We start from the raw sequence: 16,272 nt of genomic DNA on the forward strand, positions 1-16,272 counted from the left end.
CAGGTTTTATCACCAGACTAACCCTTCGGAACAAAATCCTATATTTGTTCAACTTTTGTCAAATGCTATACTGTCATGGTCCAAAGCTCCTAAATTAATCTTATCCACTATGGGTTACAGCAGTTCAAGTTCATGTGCTTTATTATAGAATTTGGTATGCTACATTTTGCATGATCTCTGGGCAATAAAATGGTGGTTTTATTACTTTCCAATTTTAGCTCAACTTATTCAGAAAATACAGCTTTTCTGTTTAGCATTTTAATTTGTTGTAGGTCACTAGTCAGTGAAAAACATACAGAATTAACTGTTATTAGTTAAAATGTATAATTTATGGTGCTAAAACGATTTTTTAAATTATGGTTATCTCAACTCTCAGTAAATTGTTCTTATATCTGTTTTCATTGAAGAGAATGCATTGAGGATTTATCAAACTGGTATACTTTAATACTCTGATGTTCAAATTTTTACTTTTTAATCCCTAATAGCATCATAAATGTCTACAAAATAGAAATTATTTTAATAGTATATCAGTTTAAGTGTATGTGATTTTAAACACGAGTGCTATTTTAATTTTAAAATCTTGACATAGCTATAAAATTATTATTAAATATCCACATAGGTGGTCTGCCACAAGAAGCAAATTTCTCCTTTCCATTTTTGACTATAGAGTACTTTTTCAGCATAGAAAAAAAAATTTAAGCAAGGAAGAAAATCTATGAAATAAAGCCCAATTGCCTCTCCTCACAATAATGGTGGGTAAATGAGAACAAGAGAGAAAACCGGAGTATGACAAACTTTGATGAAAAAAAAGAACAATATAGATACCTGTGGTTGACAATGTATTAAGTGAACGTGTAGGGGGCATTTCCTTTTTAGTTATTTAATAGCACATTAATTCGCCATTAAAAATTAAACTTGTAAAGTATTGGTAATTTAGATTATCTAAATTTACACAGACAATTGCAATATGCTTTCCCTTCCTTCGTATTTTGTTTCAGATGAACACTGCTCCCTAGGTCTAATCAGAGTTTATTTACTTTGGAACCATGGCTGTCGCCATGGAGAAATCAGGAGCGTTTACTTGCTATTTTCCAGCTGCTCCTGTAATTTATGCTCTCCTGACATATTGCCCCATACTGTAATCTCTTCTCTCAGTGCTGTTGATGTCTTAGTCAAACCTCATTAGAATACAAAAGGGAGATTTTGCACACATACAATAGAATACTCAGAGAATCATTGACTTCAGCTATTGTTCAGGAGGAACCCTCTGCTAAGGGCTAGGAGAAATACCTTTTCTTTTTAAAATTTTAAAATCTTTCCAGTTGTGCGTGTGTGTGTGTGTGTGTGTGTGTGTGTGTTTGTGTGTGTGTGTTTCTGTGTGTGTATGTTTGTGTGTGTGTGTGTCCACATTAATCTGTGAATGTAGATGTTTGTTTACCAAGGCTTATGTTTCTAGGTAACACAGGATAATCTCAGACATCAGGCTTCTCGGCTCCATCTTATTTGAGACAACCTATATTCACTACTCCATATCTCAAGTTAGATTATTGGTGAACTTGCAAGGTTTTTCTTTTTCCACCTCTGATCGCACTTCAGAGTCACTATACTCACAGGCCAAGGCCAATACATCCAGTTTTTCACCTATGGTCTATGGATTTGAACACATGGCTCCACGTTTTTCTGGCAGGTATGTTGCCACTGATCCATCTTCCAGTTCAGGAAGAATAAATCAGTTCGTGCTGGCTTTTGTGACTGTCCTCTGAACCAGGAATCAACCATCTTGGGTGGCTCAGCTGTGCCTGCTTGGTGAAGATCACAGACACTGGGCTTGTTGACTGTTAAACCCACTCTTGAATGGGCTGCAAGGGTGGGTCATAAGAAGAATATCTGGTCACTCCCAACCATCTGTTCTACTCTGCCAAAGAGTGACTGGAGTATTTAAGCCAGGGAAAACTAGAGAAACTGGGAGTCTTCTGTATGGCTTTGGGAAACTTCTCATGCCTCCTGGCTTCTCAGGAGCAGCTTATCGGGAAGGAGCAGTCACACTTCAGTACACAAGCAGTCAGCTATGCTCTCTAAGGACCTGTGGGAGAATTTTGCTTTAATCTGTCAATGGGACACCAGGAACATTGGGCTTGTGTCTCCTAAGATGAAAATTGAATTTTAAAATGAATTAATGTGGCATACTGTTGCTTCAGGATTGGATTGTATCTTGGTCTCTGTGGATGTTGATATACATCTGCAGATAAAACTGATTTTTCTATTAACAGTGTTTCTCCAATTTACTCATGTCTTTATGGCTTTAGTGTATCACATAAAATCTACTTCTTTCTATCTACTCCCCACACAGGAAGGTCCCTTCTACTACAGGGGAATCCCTGTTAGTGTCACATAACTGCAATATTTTTATGAGGTTGCTGTATTCTAAATGCTTATATTTTGGCTATTTAAGTGAAATTTTCATTAATTTTTGATTTTAATTTTTTTCAATTTGTTTTTTCTTTTTATTGGTTTTTAATTGCATGTGTGAGGGAGATGCAGTACATGCATGTGACTATAGCTGGCTGTGATGGGCAGAGGCAACAGGTCCCTCTAGAACTTCAGTTACAGGTTGTTCTAAACCATCTATGGATGCTGTGTTCCAGTTGATGCTGGGCCTCCAGGCTTCCTGCTCCCCCCATCTTCTTGCAACTTGACCCCACCCCATGGGTAGTCAACAAAGTCTGTCACATCACTTGAGGCAGAGCAAATCCATCCCCCGTCTGACTAGGTTGAGTAAAGTATCCCTTCATAGTGATTGGGCTCCAAAAAACCAGTTCATACACTAGGGATAAATACTGATTCCACTGCTAGTTGCCCCACAAACTCCCCAAGCCACACAGCTGTTATCCTTATTTAGAGGGCCTAGTTTCGTCTTATGCAGGTTCCCCAGCTGTCAGTTCAGAGTCAGTGAGCTACCACTTGCTCTGTTCAACTATTCCTATGAGTTTGCCCATCACATTCTTGGCCATTTTGCTCATAATATTGTTCCTACCTCTCTATGACTGGACTCCAGGAGTTCAGCCTAGTGGTTAACTTTGGATCTCTGCATTCAGTCAGTTGCTAGATAAGAGTTCTATGATGACAATTATGATGCTTACCAGGGAAGGGCAGTTTAGATATTCTCTCCACTATTGCTTAGATTTTTAGTTGGGGTAATACTTTTGGATTCCTAGGAATTTCCCTGGTGCCTGGTTTCTTACTAATGGCTCCCTCCTTCAATGTATCTCTTTCCTTGCTCTCCCTTTCTGCTCTTAACCCAACTCAACCTTCCTGATCCCTCATGATGTCCTCCTCCCTGCTCCTCTTCTCCCCACCCCACTCTCCGATTACCCTTGCCCCTCCCTTCGTGATGCCAATTTACTTAGGAGATCTTGTCTACTTTTCCTTCCTAGGGTAATTCATGTATATCTCTCCTAGGGTTGTCCTTGTTTTCCGTCTTCTCTGAGGTTGTGGACTATAGGCTTGTTATCTATTGCTTTATGTCTAATATCCACTTATGAGTGAGTACATACCTTGTTTGTCTTTCTGTGTCTGGGTACTCAACTTCATATGGAAAAACAAAATCCCAGGATAGCCAAAACAATCCTGTACAATAAAGGAACTTCTGGAGGTGTCACCATCCCTGACTTCAAGCTCTAATATGGAGCTATATTAATAAAAAAAAACTTGGTATCAACACAAAAACAGACAGGTGGACCAATAGAATTGAATCAAAGACCTTGATATTAATCCACATACCTATGAACACCTGATTTTTGACAAAGAAGCGAAAATTACATAATGAAAGAAAGAAAGCATCTTCAACAAATGCTGCTGGCTCAACTGGATGTCAACATGTAGAAAAATGAAAATAGATCCATGTATGTCGCCATACATAAAACTCAAGTCCAAAAGACTTCAACATAAATCCTGCCACAGTGAACCTCATAGAGAAGAAAATAAGAAATAGCCTTGACGGCATGGGCACAGGAGATCACTTCCTAAATATAATACCAGTAACCCAGTCACTGAGAACAACAATAAATAAATGGGACCTCCTGAAACTGAGAAGCTTCTGTAGAGCAAAGGATACAGTCAACCAGTCAAAATGGCAACCTACAGAATAACAAAAAATCTTCACCTACTTCACATCTGACAGAAAAATTATACAGAGTACTCAAGAAACTAAATATCAAACTATCAAATAATCCAGTTAAGAAACAGGATACAGATCTAAGCAGAGAATTCTCAATAGAGGAATATCAAATGACTGAAAGACACTTAAGGAACTATATAACATCCTTAGCCATCAGGGAAATGCAAATCAAAATGACTCTGAGATACCATCTTACACCTGAGAGAACGGCTAAGATCAAAAACACCAATGAAAGCTTATGTTGGAAAACTCCATTGTTGGTGGAAGTGCAACCTTATATAGCCCCTATGGAAATCAATGTGGTGGTGTTTCAGAAAACTGGGATTCAATCTACCTCATGACACAGGGATACCACTCTTGGGCATATACTCAAAGGATACTCGCTCATACTACAACAACATTTGCTCAACTGTGTTTTAGCAGCATTATTTGTAATACTCAGAACTTGGAAACAACCTAGAAGCTCCTCAACTGAAGAATGAATATAGAAAATGTGGTACCTTTATACAATGGAGTACTACTCACTGGTAAAAACAAAGACATTCTGAAATTTGCAAGCAAATGGATGGAAATTCTATTTTCTTTATACTTACAAATTATCCATTTTGAATGCAATGTTATCCCGGACACCTGGGATTTAATTTAATTTCATTAACTAGCATCTGGAATGAGAATACAAATTGTTGCATGTGTGCGGCTGCCAACAAACCTTGTAGGATTAGATGGAAGGAGTCATGTGGAGATGGAACTAAAATATTAGAAGTCATGAGTCTGATAAGGATTATGTCTTCAAATAAAATGTGTACCAGCATTTGATGCTTTGTTTTAACGTTAGCTTGACAAAGTCTGTCATCACCTAGGAAGAGAGAAGAGTTTACTATGTACACCTGTTTGGCCTCAATCCCCAAGACCCCTTCCTCAGCCTCTCAAGACCTAAGATCAATGGTGTGTATAACTTTACAGCTAAGGTTCAGCAATGTTTATATAACTAACATGCATTTTGCTTGTTTTTCAGATACATTTATTATAGTATTCTTGTGACTCTTCATATTTCTGTGCTAACAGTTGTACTTTCAACTGCTTTTCTTTAATATTATTTAAGGATTCTCTTCATTCTCACTTTAGCTGAATTTATGTCAAATTTTTATATAATAAGAATCAATCCTTGTTTTGTTGATTCTTTTATCTTTCTCCATTTCATATGTCATTTATTTATGTTCTGATATTTGCTACTTGTTCCTTTCTGCTAAGACTATACCTCTTTTTATTATTGTATATATTTTCTTAATGGGTACAGTTATGTTGCTCACTTAAAATTGTTTTCTGTTATTCCTTTCAAACCTTCATTTGTTCATCATCTGTACCCCATACATTAAGATCTTCTCACTTTGTTATTCATATCCCTCATTTTTCTTATTTTATGTCCACATATAATTGCACTTTCTTGGTGGGGCTTCTATAAGATTTCAACACATGTTCTTCACGTTAGTCTCTACTTTCCATTTCATGTGATTCATCTTTGGTAAATTTATATATACATATACTGTGCCCAGTATCTCACTTTTCAGGATTTCCAATTAATTGATACATATATGCTCATTATAGTGTATAATAAAATTTAATATAGTCTTTTTCCATTTATTTTTGTGTCACTTGTCTCAAATATCTACCTATTCTATCTATCTATCTATCTATCTATCTATCTATCTATCTATCTATCCATATACCTAGCTCTGCTTCAGTCTCTACCTCTATCTCTCCCTTTATTGACATAAAAGTTTACAAATTTTAGACCACTAATTGTTTTTTTTGGGGGGGGGGTTTGTTTGTTTGTTTGTTTGAGACAGGGTTTCTCTGTAACTTTGGAGCCTGTCCCGGATCTAGCTCTTGTAGATCAGGTTGGGCTGGAGCTCACAAAGATCTACCTGCCTCTGCCTCCCAACTTCTCAGATTAAAGGCATGTGCCACCACCACCCAGCTACTAAATAACTTTTAAGAGGGTTGTTAAGCATAATTTAAATATGACATCACTCACTCACACTGTGTTTCCTCATAGTTTGACCATGGAATTTTGTAACTGTCACCAAAATCAAGTATTATCAAAATGACAGAAAATTAACAAGTGTTTGTGACAATGTAGAGCAAGGGAACACCTACACACTGCTAGTGTTAATGCAAATTAGTAGAGTCTTCCTGGAAAAAAATATGGATATTCCTAAAAACAGAACCAACATATGATCCAGAAAACCTTTTTCTATGTATATATATGAGCATGTGGTTTCTAGGTATCAAGTTAGCATAAGTATGAACTAAAAGATGAAAGTAAAGAGAATTGCTATATATATTAAATAAAATATTGTTTCACCATTTGGAAAAATATTAAATTTCCTTTTGATTTCATCTTTTACTCTCTATTACAAACATGTGTATTCCAAGTATTTGTAAATGTTCCCGTTTCTATCTGCTATTCATTTCTAGTTTCATGTTACTGTTGGTCAGTCATTTATTGACTCAAACTATGATTGATTGTGATAGTTCTATGCACAATCAATGAAGAATTTTTTATTGCTGCAATTCTTACTTAGATAATAAAAGGACATTAAAATTTACTGAATAATTTATTCAGAAAATTAAACGACATGATTATAAACTTTCAATATTTATTAAGTGTTAGAATCTAATATGTCGTTTATGCTGAAGAATTCTCAGTGTGCCCTAGAAAACAGTGTATATACTGGACCTGACAGACGAAATGTTTTTTTCTATGTTTGCTAAGCTTAGTTGGTTTATAGAGTAGTGTAAATATATTCTTCCACTGATTTTCTGTTTGGATTATTTGGGATTTGGAAAGTAAAGCATCCTGTATAGTTCTTGGATTATGACACTGCATGTTAGTCAAGAACTATTTACTAATTTACTATTTACTAATTCTGAAGTGTCTTATTTGTTTTCTATTGTATTGTTTTGTTTTCCTGGCTTCAAAATCTCCTTCCCACTTGCTGAAATCAGCTACAGTATTGTAAATAGGGAAAGATTTTCATAAGTTATTCAGCAGAGTCACTCATGGCTGCTGGGGGAGCGAGGCACTTCCAGAAGTAGCCAATACTATTCACATGAAAGGAGTCATGAGCTAAGACATGCTGTATTTTTTTCTTCTTAAAATTATTCAACTAAAAAATATATTTAAACTTACAAAATTTTATACATGTATAATAGTAACAGAAACAACAACAAAACAGCACACAGAGAAAAAACTACACACACATGCATAAACATGTATAGTTGTATGTCAGTGCTTATACTAATATAATAAAGGAACAGAGAGGGAGTGCACAAATATAAAACAAAATGGCTTGGCAGGTAAAGGCTCTTGTGCAAAGTCAGATGACTAATGGCTCAAGTTTATGCTCTGGAGCCCTCATATTGGAAATGAAGAGCCAAACCCTCTGGAATGTTGTCTTCTTAATTCCCACATGCATACATATTGTAATGTGTTCATGCCCACGTGCACAAACTCCACTGTTACAGGAAGGGCCCCCTTATTCATCCCTGCTGCCCAGCTAGCTTAGCCCCGAAATAGCCACACAGAAACTGTATTAATTAAATCACTGTTTGACCCATTAGTTCTACTTTCTTATTGGATAATTCTTACATCTTAATTTAACCAGTTTCTATTAATCTGTGTATTGCCACATGGCAGTGGCTTACCAGGTAAAACTCCCAGTGTCTGTCTTTGGCGGATCCATGGTGTCTCCCTAATTCTGCTTTCTTCCTCCAAGAATTCAGTTCTGTCTTCCCCACCTACCTAAGTTCTGCCCCATCAACAGGCTAGGGTAGTTTCTTTATTTATTAACTAATGAGAATTGCATGTGGGGAGAAGGACCTCCCACACCACTCCACACATAAGGTAAATGCATGTTTCTATGTCTTTTCTTTACACAGCCTATTAGTCAACTTTCTTAAATTTCTATTAAATCTGAGAGTTGCAATTAATCTATATAAAGGAATCATGTTTTGACCATCTCATCTATGAACTAAGATTACATTTCTTTATAAGTATATAATCAGCTCAATGCAAAGGAAAAGGTTTCCATGGTACTAAGAGTGTTACAAAGTAATACTGTATAAAAATACATTTTGGACTAAATAAAACTAAAATACTCTTCCTTTCAATGCAATAGAAATGAATATTCTTAAATGGAATTTTCTTCCTACCATGTAACAATCCCCTTGTCCTTAACTCACCATAATTCTTCTCTTTCTTGAAAGTACTACAAACCTATTGCCCTGTCAGTTCAATGCTCTGTAACCATAAGAAACAATTCCTCCCTGAAGCTTTCTTCTCTGAGCTCTTACACTGTTTAATCAACAGCAGGGTGATTTACCTCACCTGGTAGTTTCCTGGTGAAAGTGAAGTCCTTATACTGCAAGGCAGTATATTGTGCTCATCTCTGGCTAGAAATATGTAAGAGTTCAGTGTCTAGGGTCAGGATAATATCCTGCTTATGTTCTTTTGGGCTTACTTGGCCACATTTACTGTCAAATATTCTTTAGAAATACAGACTTGTTTCACTGAAACATTTTTTAAAATTACATGTAAAAAGTAGGGTGAGCAGTTAAAATACTATTTGTTGAAATTTTAATATAGAAGTATACTTTATATATAGAAGTATATAATATTTAAAGTAGTTGTATTAGTAAATAAGGAAATATATGTTGTTAATGCCTTCTACAAGTGATAATTATCATATTTATTTCAAAACTATCTAGTCTCTCCCCTGGCTTTCTGTCTTTTTTCTTCATGCTTCTCTATGAAGTTAATGCTTTCTGGTCTTTCCCATGTCTAGAAGTGTATTTCAGATTGATGGAATATGAAAAATATTAGATATTGCTTTATGTTCAGGAGATGGATTTTTTGTTCCCTTTTTTCTTTTTCTTCTAAATCAGTATCTGGTAAGCATTTTGTCTATAGTGTGAAATATAAACCTCATAAGCATAAATAAATCTTTAACTTTTTGACATACTTCTCCACCTCACATACAATACCCACATAGAGTTTTTAAGTTCAACATATACTTAATGCCACTCCTCAGACTTCAGCTCTGGCTTTCTTTTCTGTTCCTACAATAAATAGTCTTCAGGTTGTAAAACTCCTTTCTTTTCCTCTTTCTCTGGAGTTGTAATTCAAGCTCTCACCATCTCTTGTCTGAGTTACTCTAAAACTCTTCTCTCTGTTTTCTAGCCAAAGGAAATCAAGAACCACAATTCATTCCTGCACAGAGCTGCAATGGATTTCTTAAAGCTGATATATATTTTTTCTCTGCTTAAAAATACCTACCAGGAATCACCAGAAAGTGCATGATATATGACTTTAAAATACTTTGGATGGTGTGTCAGCTGCCACCCCTCTTAATTATACCATCCAGTTTCACCCTTTTATATTTTATTTTTTAAAGTAACTCAGGAAGTTTCTCTGCATATATTTGGATTGTCTTTGCAACCATTTGTTAGAATCACATCAAAACCAGCACAACCAAAATAAAGTCCTCATTTTTAATCCCTGTTATAAACTATTCTGTCTTTAAGAAGTTACCACATTTTATATTACGTGTATATATACACAGGCATGTGCTGTGAAATGGCATGTGTAGAACAGAGGACAATTTACAAGAGTCTTTCCTTCTCTTTCACAGTGTGTGTCTCAGGAAGAAATCCATCTCATCAGTCTTGGCCATCTATGTGGCCCTAAAACATGCACGGTCCTCATTTCTGTCATCCCAGCGTATTACAGAAATGTGCCACACTTTCAACTGTTGCATGTGCCATTTAATGGTTTTATCTTTTTTTCTAGAGTGCCTGAAACATAAAGACAAAGGCCTGATGCCCAAGAACTCATAAGCATAGTCATATATCCACATTTATTGATAGTCATTTTTATTTTATTTCAGCTTTCTAGACAGGATATCATAAAAAGCCTCCCGTGTGTTATAGTTATAGGTGTGACTCACCATACCCAGTTCATAGGTACTACTGTTATTACTATTTCTATATGATGACTCACTAAACACAATAAAATAGACCTTATAAAGTTATTATGGAAGAAATGTTGAAATTAAAATATCAGATTACAAAATGAAATCAATTTATATTTAAGAATATTTGAACTACTAATTTTTTGATGTCTGTAATTCACAAAAAGTATATGTTAACACTGTTTATTCTTATTGATGGATTGGTAAGAAGAACATTTAAAAATTTCAAAATAATTTAAATGATTTATTTTAAAATCCTTTTTATTTGTCTAATACACATAAATTTATAAGCAGCAAAAACTAGACTCAAGGTTAAAAGAAAAAGGACACTAAATTGGGAATCAGTTGGGAGGTATAAAATGACTGTTAAAGAATTAGGTGAGACAAGGGTTGAATGTGAACAAGCCACATTAGAAGAAATTCTCAGTTTCATTTCTAATTTTGTTAATTTAGATATTCTATGTCTGTCGTTTAGTTAGTTTGTATAAGTATTTGTCTCTTTTGTTGATCTCAAAGAACCAACTCTTTGTTTCATTGATTCTTTTATTGTTTTTTGTTTCTATCACATTGTCTTCAGTATGATTATTTTCTGGTTTCTACTGCTCTCAAATATGCTCCCTTATTTTTGTTCAAGACCTTTCAGGTATGCTGTTAAGTTGCTAATAGGAGAGCTCTCCTAATTTTTTTTATGTAGGCATTTAGTGCTATGAGCTTTTCTCTTAGCACCACTTTTATGATGTCCAATAAAGTATGTGTACATTGTGCATTCATCTTCATTGGATTCTAGAAACCCTTTAATTTCTTTCTTCCTTTCTTCTTTTTTAAACTTTCTTTCCTTCCTTTCTTTGTCCTTCCTTCCTTTCTTTTTTCTTCCTTCCTTCCTTTCTCTCTTTCCATCTTGACTCTAGTCATTCAGTAGGGTTGTTCAGCCTCCATGAGTTTATTGATATTCTGTTATTTCTGTTCTAAATCCAGCTTTATCCATGGTGGCCTGATAAGATTCATACAGTAATTTCAATGTTTTGTATCTCTTGAGACTTGCTTAGTGAAGGAGTATGTGATCAATTTTGGAGAGGGTTCCACGAGGTGCTTAGAAGAACATGTATTCTTTTGTGTTTGAGTGAAATCTTTGTTGATATCAATTGGGTCCATTTGGTTCATTACATCTGTTAACTCCAGTGTTTTTCTATTTAGTTTTTATCTACTTGACCTGTCCATTTGTGAGAGTGAGGTGCTGAGGCCTCTACCAATGTCTGAGGGTCCCTATGTGATTTAAGCTTTAGTAATGTTTCTTTTAAAAACTTGAGTGTGCTTGTGTTTTGAACATAGATGTTAAGAAGTGCAATGTCCTCTTGGTAGATTTTTGACTTGATGAGTATGTCGTGTTTTTGATACTACATTCTGATTAGTTTTGAAGACTATTTTATTAGATATTAGAATGTCTACTCCAGCTTATTTCCTAGGTATATTTGTTTGGAAAATCATTTTCCCAACGTTTACTCTGAGGTAAAATTTATTTTTGATATGGAGGTGTGTTTCTTGTATGCCACAAAAGGATAGATTTTTTTTCACATTTATTCTGTTAGTCTGAGTCTTTTTATTGGAGAATTGTGTCCATTAATGTTGAGAAATATCAATTACCAATAATTGTTATTTTGGTGGTGATGGAGATGGTGTGTGTGTGTGTGTGTGTGTGTGTACCTCTTTCTTTTGGTTTTGCTAATATGTGTTTTCTTTTTTCTATATTTCTATGGGTGTAGTTAGCCTCCTTTGGATAGAGTTTCTTTCTAGTGTTTTCTGTGGGGAAGGATTTGTAGATGGAAATGTTTAAATTTGACTTTATCATGGAATATCTTGCTTTCTCCATCTACAGTGATTGAAACTTTTAATGGGAATAGGAGTCTGAGCTGGCATTTGTGGTCTCTTACAGTCTGAAGGACAGTCAAGTGTCTAAGCATTTCTTGTTTTTAGAGTCTCCATTGAGAAATTGGGTTTAATTCTAATAGGTCTAACTTATATGTTACTGGTTTCTTTTCCTTTGCAGCTTTCAATATTCATTTCTCTTTATTCTGTATGTTACTGGTTTAGGTTATTTCATGGCCAGGGGACTTTTAAGCCTTTTCCTCCTATTGGTGGCCTCATCCAGTCCTTATTTGTTGGTCTGTGCCTAGTTCTAATTCTAATGCATTGTGTTATGTAGGATTCGGTTGATATCTCTGGGAGTACTGCTCTTCTCTTTTCTTTCTTTCTCTATTTCTCTCTCTCTCTCTCTCTCTCTCTCTCTCTCTCTCTCTCTTCCTTCCTTGCTTGCTTGCTTTCTTGCTTTTTTATTTGTTTTTGTTTTGTTTTAAATTTTCAAGACAAGATTTCTCTGTATAACAGTCCAGGCTATCCTGGAACTCACTTTTGTAAACCAGCCAAACTTTGAACTCACAGAGATCCTTCTACCTCTGCCTTCCAGGTGCTGGGATTAAAGGTGTACACAACTACCATCCAAATGACCTGTTCTTTTCTTTAAAAAAAAGAAAAAAGAAAAGAAAAGAAAAACAAAAAACAGAGAAGCAGTGGGTCTGGGAGAGATGGGAGGGGGTAGGTGACTGCAAGGAGTGAAAACTGCTATTTAGATGTAATGCATAAGAGAAGAATAAATTTAATGAAAAAAAACACAAATTCTCATAGAATAATAGAAATTGTTTTTTATACTTCTTAATAGTTGATGAAAATTTTTGTCCCACCCAGTCCCTCAACCATTCAGTCCCAAAGAAACACATAGAGGCTTATATTAATTATAAAATCTTTGGCCTATTAGTTCAGGCTTATTTCTAACTAGCTCTTACAACTTAAATTAACCCATAATTCTTGTCAATGTTTAGCCATGTGGCTGGTACCTTTTCTCATTGAGGCATTCTCACCTAACTTCCTCTGTGTCTGGTTGGTGACTGGGTCTCTCCTTTCCTCATCCCAGAATTGTCTTAGTCTGGTTGCCCCATCTATACTTCCTGCCTGGTTACTTCTTAATTAGCATTTTATTAAATCAATACAAGTAAGAATTTTTTACAGTGTATAAAACTGTTATCGCACAGCACTGATATACTGTTAAAAGAAGTTACACACATAACAGTTTCAAATGTACAATTTGCATTATTTTCCATTAGCCCTACCATTGTCTACACAACAATAGAACACTAAATATCTAAATGAAGAAATAAAATTCTCTGATTATCATTAAATATATAATATGTGTTTATACCCTCTAAATTCATTTAAGAATCAAAGTATTAAAGAATTTGAGAGAAATTTTGTAATTGTCTAAAAATTGAACAAATACAGTATTAGTGCAGCTGTATCTATGTAGAAAGCCTATTAAAATATTCTTTAAAAATTATCAATGCATTAATGTATTACAATTCATTAGGAGCCTCATTAAATAATTAGTTTCTGAGAAACTGTTATGTATCTTGAAACAAATGATTACCATAAAAGACAAAAATTTTAAAAAAATAACTTTTTGAACACAAACCTTTTTCCTATTTTGCAACTGAATTCCCAAAAATCCTTTGCTGGTTTAGGCAAAAAATATGAAACTGTGTATTTAAAATAGATAGCGCCCAGATTTTTCTACCAGAGTAATGGAGATTAATGATGCAAGGGCTTGCCTGCTTTTTTGTAAGCAAAAAAAATTGATATTCTATGGGATTTGCTGCTTAGTGAGCTTATCACTGTAGCAGTCACCCTTGTCACCAGACGTCTGCACATATCTCTCTTCTGCACCAGTCCAGCTGGAGCTATATTTATCAACATGCTAGATTTTTGTTGTGCAAGTCAAATGCATTTGTAAGTATACTAAAGTGAAATATGTTATATAAATAGAGATTTTTTTCTACAGAAATCATCAACAAATCATGTTTAGGCTAGAAGATGTATTGATAATTTGTATAGTTTATAAAGGTCAAGAAAAGTCCATTTTTTTTCTAAAATCATTTCCATAATATTCAAAAAATCATGTCATTTTGCTATTTTTAATTTATGGAATTTAAATTGACAACCTTAAATTGAGATTAAATAAAGGAAATGTTAGAGTTTATTCTTCATTAACATTGGAAAGGATGCCGGCTTTTAAAAAATAAATATGTTTTAATCTTTGGGATAGTTCTTCAATTCAGGGCAAGAAAAGTATGGCAGGGTTCATTATTTTATCTTTCTAATATATGTGGAATAAAGCCAAATATACTTTATATACACAAATTGTTCATAATGATTAGTTTCTTGGGATTTTGTGTGCCTACAAAGGACTAAATTTTTAGTATTATATAGATATACATTTATGTATAATATGACTTACACATAGACAAAAACACAAAGTATCTCCATGAAGAAAGATGTTATTATTATAAGAATAGAAATATAAAAATCTTAATAAATAACTTACCCAAACCATATACCCAGGACAAATGGGCCTAATTTTTCTAAGTCTTTAAAGTTTATTTAAAAATCTCAGTCATAAACTATGAAATAAATGTAACAATACTTCGCATATAAGAAAGTATCTTTATAATTCTATGCTTCTAGAAAATGTATGCACTGCCATGTATGTCCTTCTAACACACACACACACACACATAGACACAGACTTTAGGTCTCCACTAGGACACAAATCTAATAAGGTAGAGCATGAGATGAAGTACATTGAAATGGTCGATGAATCTTCTCTATGAGGATGCACGTCTGTATGTGGTGCTCTCCTAATGCATGCTCTCCTTAACTCAGAGTGGCCTGACTGATGGCGAACACAATACTACTTGGAACACTAGAATTAAGGAAGAGTTAACTCAGGGAGACAAAATATCTTGCCACATTGCAACCATGTTGTTTTATCTCTTCATTTGTAAGCTCATTGGGCTACTATGGATGCATAAGATATAATTGAAATAAATGTCATTGCAAACAATATAGGAAATAGCTTTTCTTTGTCTCCAACTTCAAGCACATTGTAAAAACGCTGTGATGTAGCCTCTCCTCCTGGCCAGTTATTGTAAACACTCAGCATTTATTTTCATTGTTTCACACTTGTTACTTTTATTCTGCTTCTTCTGGACAGTTTCAGTTCTTCATTGGTGTGTTTTTCTCTTGATTTTTTTTTCATGTTTAAGCATTTAAAAGTACAGCATTTGATTGTCTTTCATCTTGTTCTCTTCATCTTATACTGTTCCCAAAAATTATTATTTTAAATTCTTATTCCTAACAATTATGGCTTGCTGGTTTGTTTTTTAGTTAATTGTGAACATTCAAATCAATCCTAAGGTATGATAGTGAAGTCAGCAACTAAATAAGGTAGAAAACCCAAGGCAAAGATTTCTAAAGTGTATTTTATTATTTTTTTTGTACAGACTTGTTCAATTCTGTAATATTGCTGCAAGTCCTCTAGTTTAATATAGTAAGAAATATTTGTTCCATTTCCTCAAATTTGGCATGTAGAGTACACACCACATAACCCAGAGGATCAGCAATTCTCTATAATGTATTGTGGAAACGCCTTACACTAAGAAAAGTTGTATGGTTCAAGCTTACTAAATATCTCTTATTATGCATTTGTAGACAACTATTGTGTAACTATTGAAAATGTAGTCTTGTCATTGAATTTCTTAAAAGGAAGGAATGTTGATTATTGGAAGGAGACAATCATTTAAAAACCTTTAAAGGCAAATTAAAGAAGATAAAATTGAATTCCGAAACAAAAAATTACTTTAATGCATTTATAAGAAATGCACAAATAGAAGTGACCTACTGAAGAAATTTGGCATTTTACTATTATGAGTACTATTTGGTGATACTATTTGGTGACAGCTGCTATAAATTCCCACACATAGATGTATCATGTTCAGGGCACCAGTTCCTTCTTCCCCTCCATCATTTGAGAGACACGGAGGTCCTCTTGAGCACAAAACTTTTCTGCACATAACCTCCTATTAGGATCTGGGTAAAACACAAAGCATTTGCACTCCATAAACAGAATTATTTGGAAAACCTAATGCCTTCTATTAAACAGTGCTTCAATATTCTGTT

At 34.5% G+C, this 16,272-nt stretch overlaps 1 protein-coding gene across 2 annotated transcripts in view; it reads left to right on the forward strand.

The window, feature by feature from the left end:
• Positions 1-16,272, forward strand: part of Csmd3 (CUB and Sushi multiple domains 3) — a 976,611-nt gene that overhangs the window by 665,780 nt on the left and 294,559 nt on the right. The gene's annotated exons all lie outside the window — the stretch shown is intronic.

The sequence above is a fragment of the Microtus oregoni genome, unplaced genomic scaffold (genome assembly GCF_018167655.1).
Source record: "Microtus oregoni isolate MIOR12 unplaced genomic scaffold, Mior012 000053F_ref0000044, whole genome shotgun sequence".
NCBI classification, from domain to species: Eukaryota; Metazoa; Chordata; class Mammalia; order Rodentia; family Cricetidae; genus Microtus; species Microtus oregoni.